General features: G+C 47.7%; 1 protein-coding gene across 5 annotated transcripts in view; it reads right to left on the reverse strand.

Moving 5' to 3' along the window:
- Nucleotides 1-12,657, reverse strand: part of CHL1 (cell adhesion molecule L1 like) — a 434,380-nt gene that overhangs the window by 278,547 nt on the left and 143,176 nt on the right. The gene's annotated exons all lie outside the window — the stretch shown is intronic.

The following is a 12,657-nucleotide window of genomic DNA, read 5'->3' on the forward strand; positions in this document are numbered from 1 at the left end:
CACAAAAGGCCTGAAATGGCAGCCTTCTTTCACTGCCTATCTCCATGGCCTGAATTCAGGCAAGACCATAGGCAGCATAAGCTGCCAGACCTGTTGTGCACCGGCCTTGAAACTGCAGCTTTTGCTGCCTATGGCCCTGGCCTGAATTCAGACAAAGGCCGTAGGCAGCGAAAACTGACGTTTCAGTCCTTGTTTGTGCACCAATTTGACAGCAAAAGAAAGCGACAAGGACATACCCGAGTCTTTCAGAGGGTCCTCCTCTCCTCGTCGTATGATGTCAACAAGTCTTCAGCGGCCGCCTCCCTCTGGCCTCTGGTCCAGTGCACGCTGCAGCCCAGTTATGGGCTACACAGCACAAGTGCAGACTGTGTGTACTTGAGCTGTTCAGCCCATATTGGGCTGCAGCATGCACCAGGTGTGCTCCGTTCTGCTGGCAGGGCTAGCAGAGTTTTTGGATAACTCCACCCTCCAAGTGGAGCACAGAGTTCCAAAAACTCCGTTAGTGCTGCCAGCGGGGAGGAGCTCCACGCACACCCCTAATTTACACACAGCTTTTAACTCAGAGTTAAAGCAAACACAGAAGTAGCATGTATAAACAAGCTTACAAATTAAGAAGACATTTTAGACAGACTATGACGGTCTTTGAGTCAAAGACCCTCCAATAGGAACTTCAGAGCGCATGATGCTGGAAAGAAATCAGAGACAAAAGCAATGAGAGGAAGATTGTTTCTGGTCTGAGCACCGAAGTCTTTGTTTGACATTGAAATTAAAACCATTTGTCTGGTAGGGTTTAGGATTTATAACTCTCCAAATAAGGAAAGAGCCAGTGCGATAGCCCTCAGAATAGGAGAAACTGAGTATCAAGGCAAATGGAAGTGGATGAGCCCCTCAGAATATAATTGAACTTCAGGTGGATTCCGTTAAATTCAGGAGTGTTTCAGCAGAGGACAGCGTAAAGAGAAATTACATCTTCTGCTTCATAGTACATAACAAGCCAACTGACATATGAAAACCAAATATAGAAAACCTAAGTGTCCTCTGGCATCAATTAATGCCTTCTGAAACAATATAGAAAGGTTATCATATTGACTAAAAAATGTACTGCTCACAAACAATAAATGTGATGATCAACAAACCAAATTATTTAAAAATTAGTGTGGTAAGAATATTGCTTACATAAATATGGCCTGGCCTGGCAGTTTGGTCTTGCGTGTTCCCATTGGAGCAGCGTCAAGGCTCATTTGCACATGGCTGGGTCCAAATGAGGTGGAATGGTGTGAAAAATAATGATGGGCTGGGATGCAGCCTAAGTAATTACCAGTAGCTGAGATTTATTCAAGCATTCCATCCATCAGTTTTTTGCTTACTTTAGTGTGTTGCCCTAAGTGGGATGTGTATGCCGTGGCGTGGGTCCTGTACACATTGTTTCAAAGGAACCAAGCTATACGAGGCTGATGAGCTCTAGCTGGGGCACAACTGGTCCTGGGTTGCTTGTGTTTTGGTTTAGGAAGGACCTGGCCTTGCAGTTCAGGCTGGCTTGTTCCTATTGGAGCAGGGCCAAGACTGATTTGCACATGGCTGGATCCAAACCGAGATGGCATGGTGTGCAAAATAACGATAGAGTGGGATGCGGCCACGAGTAATTGCCAGTAGCTGAGATTAATTCAAGCATTCCATCCATCACTTTTTTATACTTTAGGGTTTACATGATGCTATTATGACTGATGTGTGGCTGAGAAAGAGAGTTAAGCCCAGGCTTCTGGTTACTCAGATATCGCAAAAAAGATGTGCAGGACAGGAACTGTTCTGCCAGTTGCCTTTCCATCAGCCACTCCATCAGTATTTTCTAGAGGTGCAGACTTAAATAAATAAATAAATAATCATAATTAGATGTTTGAACCAAATCTTCAAAGTAGGTCAGTCAATGATCCACAGGTGTTTGGAGGTCACAACTAGTATTAGTACTATGAAATGGTCCAAAGCAGATTGTGTCAAAGGCCAGATCATCATTATCATTTTCATGAAGGTATGAAACTTGAGCAGTCAGACTAAGAATCTTGATATGGCCACTAGATGAAATGGTGAAATAATGCCATATGTTGGGTACTGAAAATGAGTGAAAGGAGATGCCCCATCAGTCTCTCTACCAAGAGCTGGGCTCAACAACAACTATAACCTTGATTGCTCTTCCACCACTTACCTTACTGAGGCATATTTGTACAGTAGTTGCCACTATCCCTGCCTTAAAAGTTTACACTTTTGCGCTTATCACTAGCTTCCATTCCTGCACAAACTAGCATTTCATGCATTTGGCATTATTTTACTCATTTGACAGTATCTCTGCCCTGCACATTGTGCTATTTGAATTAACTGTGTGTCTGTGTTCAACCCCCCTTTGGAGAAAATGACAGAACGCCTACTCCCATTGGGTTAGGTTGGCGTGATATGGTTACCTATATGTTTTGGACCCCCCCCCACCCCCCCCCCCCACCCTTCACCAACCTAGATAACCTAAGCCCTCGTTGTTTAACACTGCTTCAGTGGTTGATTGCTTCTAAATGAACCAAAGAAGTGTACATACCAAGTTTGCTTTAAAAGTGCCCGACTGATCAAGGCAATACAAATTGCATATCCTCTCACACTTCTTCCCACCACCATACTTTTAAGCGATGCATCTCAAGACAAAATCAGAGCAACTCTCTGGTTGTTCATTCATGGCAACAAAATGCTTCTTACACAAGCTCATAATATTTAACAACTCTTTTCCAACTACAGACCCCACGTGTTGTTGCTTCCTACCCTTGTTGGAAAGTGCATCAGTGTCCCAAACAGGGGTACAGAGTGTTATATAAATGATACAATACATACAATACAATACTGACTATTGTGGATGTCACAATGAAAGAAGTGTGACCCAATGCTGATCTGAGAATATCATGTTTAGGAAATTGGGTTATTGCCTGAGGGAAGTGAAACCCTACTCAAGCAGGAACCACAATCTCTGTCAGTGTAAGACCCAAGCAACCCCAAAATTAACCAGTACTCAACCAACTGGTAGCTTGACATAAAGCATTCAGGCTTACCTTAGAGGTAATGTGTAAATTATTTATGCAGAACTACGAATAGTAATACATTTAAACACAACACATGAAAAATCTAATGCTTAGTTAGGAACATAGAGTACAATTTAATACATGATTTGAGACCAAAACAACAAAAATCCAATAAGTAGAACCAGAGATATGTCATTTTAAAGATATAAGTGAAAATAGTGCTTAAAACGCAAAGCATCAACTCTGGCTATCTGGTCTTGCTGGACCGGAACAACGTTAAGTTCAGGCCAACCACGATGGAGTGTGGACCAGATACAGAGACCAAGTTAGGCCAGGTGAAAAAGTATCTTAAATCCTGGTTGTGTAGCATTGCAAGATCCCGGGTCGAAGATGCATCACACAGCAGAGGTTCAGAGAAATCTGCAGGGCAGCAATGTGGAGTCCTGCGTCATCATCAAGCATGCTGTTGATGAAGGCTTGTGATGGGAAGTCCAGTGTCAAGGATGCATCACACAGCAGCAGTTTTGAAGAGCTGAAGGTCTCCAATGCAAAACACTATGCCATCGTTAAGGATGCAGTCGACAAGAGGCTTGTGATGTGAAGGCCTGCCTTGAAGGTGCATCGGACAGTGTTGTTTCTGGCAAATAGGGGGCTGTGGTGTTAAGTCAAAGATGCCATCAATGAGGGGCCTGCAATGAGAGGGCTTGCATTGAAGATGCATCCCTCAGCAGCGGTTCTGAGGAGGTGGCGGACTGTGACGCAGCATCCTGCATCAGAGATGTGTTGTGCAACATCAGTTACAATGGGGCTGCAAGGAGAATACAATTCTGCATCATTTATGCTCATCACACTACAGCTGGGTTGGTAGATCTCGTTCTGGCCCACGTCCAAGGGTCCAGGACTGGGGGTGGCACCACTTGGAGGGAGGGGAGGGAGGACTCACAACGGACAGAGTTCAGGTGCTGGGTTCAAAACAGATAGAAACTTTACTGTGACTGAGAATCTGATCAGGAGGCCAGAAAATTAGTCCTTGGAGTCACTCTGGTGGTCCTGGGTACAAGATGCAGGTTCAATCATTATCACGCAGGAAGTAGAGCAGCAGGGCAGCAGGCTCACAGAGTCTGAGTCCTTCTTGCAGAGCGGCACAGCAGTCCTTTCGAAACTACCACAGGCCCAGAGGTATACTGAAAAGTTGGGTCTGAGGGTCCAATATTTATATTTGATGCCAGCGTTGAAGTAGGTGAAGGTTTTGGAGATTCCCACCCCAAAAGGTATTGGGAATTTCTTGCCCCCAGCCTTGTAGGTCACAAAATACTACACTGGCCCTAGTCTTTTAGGTCACAAAAATTAGGGTTAAACTCTTTGCAGGTGGGCTCAGGGGAGCCTTTGTGATGTGCAAGTGTGGAAGGGGACGGCTCCCCTCTCCTCAAGTCAGATATGTCCTATCCTGCCAACACCAATTCCCCTTTGTCTCACTGTCTGGGAACAATAAACAAAGACCAACTGCCAGCAACACCTAGTCATGTGATCCAAGTTACAAGCTTCAGGCACCAAATGGGTGGGACAAGAAAAGTACAACTTTCTAAAAGTGGCATTTTCAGAATTGTGACTTAAAATCCAACTTTACCATTAAACATAGTTTAAAAAATACAATCAATTAGACACCAAACTTGACAATCCCTCTTGCCACTAATTGAACATTTTCACTTAATAAATATAATAAGGTAGCCCAATGTTATCGTATGAGAGAGGCAAGACTTCCAGTAGTGAAAAACAACTTTAAGAGTTTTTCACTACCAGCACATGTCCAACTTTCTGAATTCACTGCACCCTGCACTATGAGCTGTTTAGGACCTATCCTAAGTGTGATGTATATGTATTAAAAATAATTTTAATTTACAACTATGCGTGCATGCTGTTAGAAATGGGGTCTTTGGTTGACAGTCTGGTTACCCCCTGTTCAAGCAAGGACCCTCACTCTAGTTAGGATAAAAGAGAATCACCCTCAGCTAACCCCTGCTTACCCCCTTGGTAGCTTGGCAGAGCAGTAGGCTTAACCTCAGAGTGCTAGGTGTAAAGTATTTGTACCAACACACACAGTAACTCAATGAAAACACTACAAAATGACACAACACCAGTTTAGAAAAATAGGAAATATTTATCTAGACAAAACAAGACCAAAACGACAAAAATCCAACATACACAAGTCAAGTTATGATTTTTTAAAGGTTTAAAATAAAAAAGAGTCTTTAGGTAGTTGTAACACCACACTAGCGCTGCTAGCGTGAAAATGTACCTGGTTTGCGTCAAAAATAACCCCGCACGGGCGGTGTGCATCGAAAGTAACCCTGCACGGCTGTGTGCGTCGAAAACAACTCGGCACGGCGGTGCGTGTTGAAAAAGCCAGCCACACGACGATCCGAAAGTCCCGCGGCGCAGGGTGCGATCTCTCAGCCTCCGTCAGCGATGCTGCGCGTCGTTTCTCCTGCTCCGGGCGTCGGTTTTTCGGTCGCGTTTCCTGCGGCGTCGTTTCTCAGCTGCGGAACCGGCGTTGCGTCGTTTTCTCAGCCGCGATCGGATTCGCGTCGATCTTTTCTCCGCACGGTGCTCGGTGCGTGTATTTTTGTCCTTAGGCTGCCAGCCTCTCCTTTCAGGGTCCCAGGAACTGGAAGGGCACCACAGAGCAGAGTAGGGGTCTCTCCAGAGACTCCAGGTGCTGGCAGGAAGAAGTCTTTGCTATCCCTGAGACTTCAACAACAGGAGGCAAGCTCTACATCAAGCCCTTGGAGATTTCTTCTTCAAGATGGAAGGCACACAAAGTCCAGTCTTTGCCCTCTTACTCTGGCAGAAGCAGCACTGCAGGAAAGCTCCACAAAGCACAGTCACAGGCAGGGCAGCACGTTTTCCTCAGCTATCAGCTCTTCTCCAGGCAGAGGTTCCTCTTGGTTCCAGAAGTGTTTCTAAAGTTTGTAAGTTTGGGTGCCCTTCTTATACCCATTTTAGTCTTTGAAGTCACCTTCCTTCAAAGGGGACTCACACCTTCTTGTGAAATCCTGCCTTGCCCAGGCAAGGCCTCAGACACACACCAGGGGGCTGGAGACAGCATTGTCAGAGGCAGGCACAGTCCTTTCAGAGGAGAGTGACCACTCCACCCCTCCCTCCTAGCAGAGATGGCTAATCAGGAAATGCAGATCACACCCCAGCTCCCTTTGTGTCACTGTCTGGTGTGAGGTGAAAAACAACCCAACTGTCAAACTGACCCAGACAGGGAATCCACAAACAAGGCAGAGTCACAGAATGGTTTAAGCAAGAAAATGCTCACTTTCTAAAAGTGGCATTTCCAAACGCACAATCTCAAAATCAACTTTACTAAAAGATGTATTTTTAAATTGTGAGTTCAGGGGTCCCAAACTCCACATGTCCATCTACTCTCTAGGGGAATCTACACTTCAATCATATTTAAAGGTAGCCCCCATATTATCCTATGAGAGAGAGACAGACCTTGCAACAGTGAAAACGAAATTGGCAGTATTTCACTGTCAGGACATATAAACCACATTACTATATGTCCTACCTTATCCATACACTGCACCCTGCCCTTGGGGCTACCTAGGGCCTACCTTAGGGGTGCCTTACATGTAAGGAAAGGGAAGGTTTAGGCCTGGCAAGTGGGTACACTTGCCAAGTCGAATTTACAGTGTAAAAATACACATACAGACACTGCAGGGGCAGGTCTGAGACATGATTACAGAGCTACTTATGTGGGTGGCACAACCAGTGCTGCAGGCCCACTAGTAGCATTTGATTTACAGGCCCTGGCACCTCTAGTGCACCTTACTAGGGACTTACTAGTAAATCAAATATGCCAATCATGGATAAACCACTTACATACAATTTAAACAGGAGAGCATATGCACTTTAGCACTGGTTAGCAGTGGTAAAGTGCTCAGAGTTGAAAAGCCAACAGCAACATGTCAGAAAAAAATAGGAGGCAGGAGGCGAAAAAGACTGGGGATGACCCTGCATAAGCAAAAGTCCAACACGACCCCCTACCAGCCTAAAGCCAGGGGAGAACAATCAATACCTTGATGTACTTCCCTGATTGGGGCGATAGAACAAGGACCCAGGCCCACAACAGCAGGGGCATGTTCCAGTTCTACGCCTTCCTGACTCCAGTTGGATCCCTCTGTCCATACTCTCAGGGCCCACTAAGCTAACCCATGGGGAACCCTTCTCCACATCTACAGACACCATCTGTGCAACACCTAACTTTACTTTGCTCACAGATGTATTGCAATGGGCAGATAGTACCACCAGGGCCAACACAGTGGTGTTGCCCACTCCACCCCCGGGGTGTGACTCTCGTCCTCCCCCCCCCAGGGGCAACTCTGTCCACCAGGACAGCAAGCCACAGTGGCCCCAGACAACTGTCAGGGATGAGGGCCCGACCTCAGGCCTCTCTAACCACTGTGACTGTGGAGAGTGGGGGGTGGTAGCCCCAGGTGCCTGGCACCCTTTGACCACTCTCTCTTCCACCAGGTCAGGGATGACAACCTGACCCTGGTCCTCCCCTCTGGGGCTCTGTACCCTCCCTGCAGAAGCGGCACCCCCAGAGTCAAAAACTGTCAGGGTGCTTGTAGAAGCAGTCCTGCACAATTCTTCCATCAGTGCAGGGATGTTAACCTGCAACTGATCCTCCAACCTGGGGTCTGTACCTTCAGGTTGGACCAGGGCCAGGGGTGAGGCTTCCCTCCCCCTGCCCTCTCTTCTGGGGTCCTGAACCACCCAACTAGGAGTGACCCCCCCAGAAGACAACATGGTAGGGGCACTGTTAGCAGTAGCCCCTTCCTCCAGGTCAGGGGGGACACCCTTAACCTGGCCTCCCAATCCAGGGTCTGTACCCACCGACTGGATCACTGCCTGGCAAACCAGGACTTCCTGGGGGGCATACCTACCCCCTACCAGGTCAGAGTTTACCCTCTGAACCTGGTCATCCAACCCAGGGTCACCACCCTGCGGTTGAACCACTGCCTGGCACACCAGGACTTCCTTGGGAGCACACTTACCCCCCATCAGGTCAGAGTTTACCCCCTGAACCTGATTATTCAACCCAGAGTCACCACCCTGCGGTTGAACCACTGCCTGGCACACCAGGACTTCCAGGGGGGCACACTTACCCCCCTCAAGGGACACACTGTCCCGAAGGGCCACACAAGAGTCTGGCTGGCGCAGGTCTCCTGACCTCTGCCCATCTGACAGAGTCTGGATTCCCCCCAACCCAGAAATGGTCTCACCAAGGTCATTCATGGGGGGCTCTGCTCTCAGAGCTGACCCCTGACCCTCCAGGTTCTCCACTGGGGTCCGCAACCCCCTCTCAACCCTCTGTCTGGACTTCTGCACCCCCTCACTAGGAGTGGTACTGCCAGACACCAGAACTGGTGGGACGCTGGCTACAGCCGCCCCCCCAAGTTCTCCTGACACTGTGGGGTCTCCCTCAACAGATGGCCCTATGGTACAGGCTAGGCTCCCCTCCTGGTGTTCCCGCAGGGAACCCTCCAGGACCTGGGACCGGATCTCGGGCACCTTGGGCCTCAACCCATCCCCATTCCCTCTCCTCTGAGACTGGACATGGGGTCCCTCACCCATCCCACTACACTGGGACCTACCTGGGACACTACAATCCTTCCCTACCTCACCTGGTTGGGAACTACCTAGACCACTCCTCTCAGGAGCACCCCCAAATGCCTCTTCAGACTCTCTGGTACTCACCCAGAAGTCTGCCTCCATTGTAAGCTCCCTGGGGTCAGAGAACTCACACTCCACCTGGTGTTGGCATAGCTCTGGAAAATAAGGACTAGACATATGCTCTCCAGCAATTACATCACTCAGCCCCTCACATGAATTAACCAAAGTACCCTTCACCCAACCATCCAGTGACTCTGCTTTGACAAAGCACCCCACATCACCCTCCTGAGACTGGTGAGACAGTACCTGACTGTCCCTGACACTCAACCCACACTCTTCTGGGATGTCTTCACACTCCATAACCAGGACTTCTACCTGGGGGGAACCCCTCTCCCTGTCACTCTCAACTAGAGTCAGTAGAGTGTCCCTCCCACCAGTAGGAATATGACTCCCCATGCCAGTTCCCCAATCCACCTCAGGGACCCTGTGCATCACTGGAGCTACCTCATACCCCTGAACCTCCTGGCGTGTGTTAACTCCCTCCTTCAAGTAGGGCACCACCTCTCTGGGCATGTGCACTTCTGCAGCATCACTGGATATACAATTGTTGCTGCCACCATTCCAGCTGGACTCAGCCCTCATGACTTCCAGCTCTTTCAATTTAAGCTCGTAAGCATAAATCATTTTTTTAATCTCTAAGTTCCTCCTCCTTTCTTCCAACTCCCAATTGAGCTTTTTCATCTCCCATTGGAACTCCCTCTCTGCCTGTCTGTCCTGTAACTCTTCAGGAGTCAGACCCTTGGGTGACACCCTGCCATCCCTCCTGGGGACCCTCCCCCCAGGCGTAACAGGTTCCTCCACTACACCACTGTGTATCCTCTGCACTTCCCCCCCCATATTCTCCTCCTCTGTGTGCCTTCCAGCCTTCTTGATTGTCACCCAGGCCCTCTGTGCCTGTTGCAGCTCCCCCTCCCTGGTGGAGCTCTCAGTGGGACAGTCAAGATCTTTAAGGAACTGTTTCAATTGAGCAACTGAGTACTCCTTCAGTTTCTCCGTTTCAAACACAGCTCCAGCTGTTGCATCTCCAGATTGAGACATGATGGTCACAAGTGCAAAGTTCCAAAAGGCAGAAAAAAAATAATTTCCCAATGAAGTAAAAAGAATCAGTCAAGGGATCAGCAAAATCATGGAAGTAGAATAAAAAGAGTCCTTAAGAGAAAAATCAAAAGATCACCAAACAAGTAGTATGTGGTCACGTAGTGGTCTGAGATCAAAACAGTAGTGTACACTTAATTACTGTATGTCAAGTACAAATACAAGTCCAAATCCCGACCGCTGATCACTAATGTTAGAAATGGGGTCTTTGGTTGACAGTCTGGTTACCCCCTGTTCAAGCAAGGACCCTCACTCTAGTTAGGATAAAAGAGAATCACCCTCAGCTAACCCCTGCTTACCCCCTTGGTAGCTTGGCAGAGCAGTAGGCTTAACCTCAGAGTGCTAGGTGTAAAGTATTTGTACCAACACACACAGTAACTCAATGAAAACACTACAAAATGACACAACACCAGTTTAGAAAAATAGGAAATATTTATCTAGACAAAACAAGACCAAAACGACAAAAATCCAACATACACAAGTCAAGTTATGATTTTTTAAAGGTTTAAAATAAAAAAGAGTCTTTAGGTAGTTGTAACACCACACTAGCGCTGCTAGCGTGAAAATGTACCTGGTTTGCGTCAAAAATAACCCCGCACGGGCGGTGTGCATCGAAAGTAACCCTGCACGGCTGTGTGCGTCGAAAACAACTCGGCACGGCGGTGCGTGTTGAAAAAGCCAGCCACACGACGATCCGAAAGTCCCGCGGCGCAGGGTGCGATCTCTCAGCCTCCGTCAGCGATGCTGCGCGTCGTTTCTCCTGCTCCGGGCGTCGGTTTTTCGGTCGCGTTTCCTGCGGCGTCGTTTCTCAGCTGCGGAACCGGCGTTGCGTCGTTTTCTCAGCCGCGATCGGATTCGCGTCGATCTTTTCTCCGCACGGTGCTCGGTGCGTGTATTTTTGTCCTTAGGCTGCCAGCCTCTCCTTTCAGGGTCCCAGGAACTGGAAGGGCACCACAGAGCAGAGTAGGGGTCTCTCCAGAGACTCCAGGTGCTGGCAGGAAGAAGTCTTTGCTATCCCTGAGACTTCAACAACAGGAGGCAAGCTCTACATCAAGCCCTTGGAGATTTCTTCTTCAAGATGGAAGGCACACAAAGTCCAGTCTTTGCCCTCTTACTCTGGCAGAAGCAGCACTGCAGGAAAGCTCCACAAAGCACAGTCACAGGCAGGGCAGCACGTTTTCCTCAGCTATCAGCTCTTCTCCAGGCAGAGGTTCCTCTTGGTTCCAGAAGTGTTTCTAAAGTTTGTAAGTTTGGGTGCCCTTCTTATACCCATTTTAGTCTTTGAAGTCACCTTCCTTCAAAGGGGACTCACACCTTCTTGTGAAATCCTGCCTTGCCCAGGCAAGGCCTCAGACACACACCAGGGGGCTGGAGACAGCATTGTCAGAGGCAGGCACAGTCCTTTCAGAGGAGAGTGACCACTCCACCCCTCCCTCCTAGCAGAGATGGCTAATCAGGAAATGCAGATCACACCCCAGCTCCCTTTGTGTCACTGTCTGGTGTGAGGTGAAAAACAACCCAACTGTCAAACTGACCCAGACAGGGAATCCACAAACAAGGCAGAGTCACAGAATGGTTTAAGCAAGAAAATGCTCACTTTCTAAAAGTGGCATTTCCAAACGCACAATCTCAAAATCAACTTTACTAAAAGATGTATTTTTAAATTGTGAGTTCAGGGGTCCCAAACTCCACATGTCCATCTACTCTCTAGGGGAATCTACACTTCAATCATATTTAAAGGTAGCCCCCATATTATCCTATGAGAGAGAGACAGACCTTGCAACAGTGAAAACGAAATTGGCAGTATTTCACTGTCAGGACATATAAACCACATTACTATATGTCCTACCTTATCCATACACTGCACCCTGCCCTTGGGGCTACCTAGGGCCTACCTTAGGGGTGCCTTACATGTAAGGAAAGGGAAGGTTTAGGCCTGGCAAGTGGGTACACTTGCCAAGTCGAATTTACAGTGTAAAAATACACATACAGACACTGCAGGGGCAGGTCTGAGACATGATTACAGAGCTACTTATGTGGGTGGCACAACCAGTGCTGCAGGCCCACTAGTAGCATTTGATTTACAGGCCCTGGCACCTCTAGTGCACCTTACTAGGGACTTACTAGTAAATCAAATATGCCAATCATGGATAAACCACTTACATACAATTTAAACAGGAGAGCATATGCACTTTAGCACTGGTTAGCAGTGGTAAAGTGCTCAGAGTTGAAAAGCCAACAGCAACATGTCAGAAAAAAATAGGAGGCAGGAGGCGAAAAAGACTGGGGATGACCCTGCATAAGCAAAAGTCCAACACATGCCATTACCACTTTACCAGGGACTTACAAGGATGTTAAAAGTGCCAATTGGATGTAAGCTGATTTCACCATATTTAAAGGAGAGAGCACAAGCACTTTTAGCACTTGTTAGCAGTGGTAAAGTGTGCAGAGTCCTAAAAGCCAAACAAATTGGTTCAAAAAACAGGATGGTGAAGGAAAAATGTTTGGGGATGATTCTGCAGAAAGGACCAGGTCCAACATGTGAATTAGCTATTGAATTCTGGGGACCTAGAAGGTCACATCCAGGAAGTGCATACCACTGGAGCTATTCCATCAGTCTGCTCACCGACTGGTTAGGGCAACCTCTTCACTCCAGTAATTAAAGACACTATCAACTTCTCACCTACTAATTATTTTCAGGCGTGTTAGACTGATCAGCAAAACAAGACTACAACTCTCAGAATGCATTAGGTGATCATCCAAA

This window comes from Pleurodeles waltl, chromosome 9 (genome assembly GCF_031143425.1).
Source record: "Pleurodeles waltl isolate 20211129_DDA chromosome 9, aPleWal1.hap1.20221129, whole genome shotgun sequence".
Taxonomy (NCBI): domain Eukaryota; kingdom Metazoa; phylum Chordata; class Amphibia; order Caudata; family Salamandridae; genus Pleurodeles; species Pleurodeles waltl.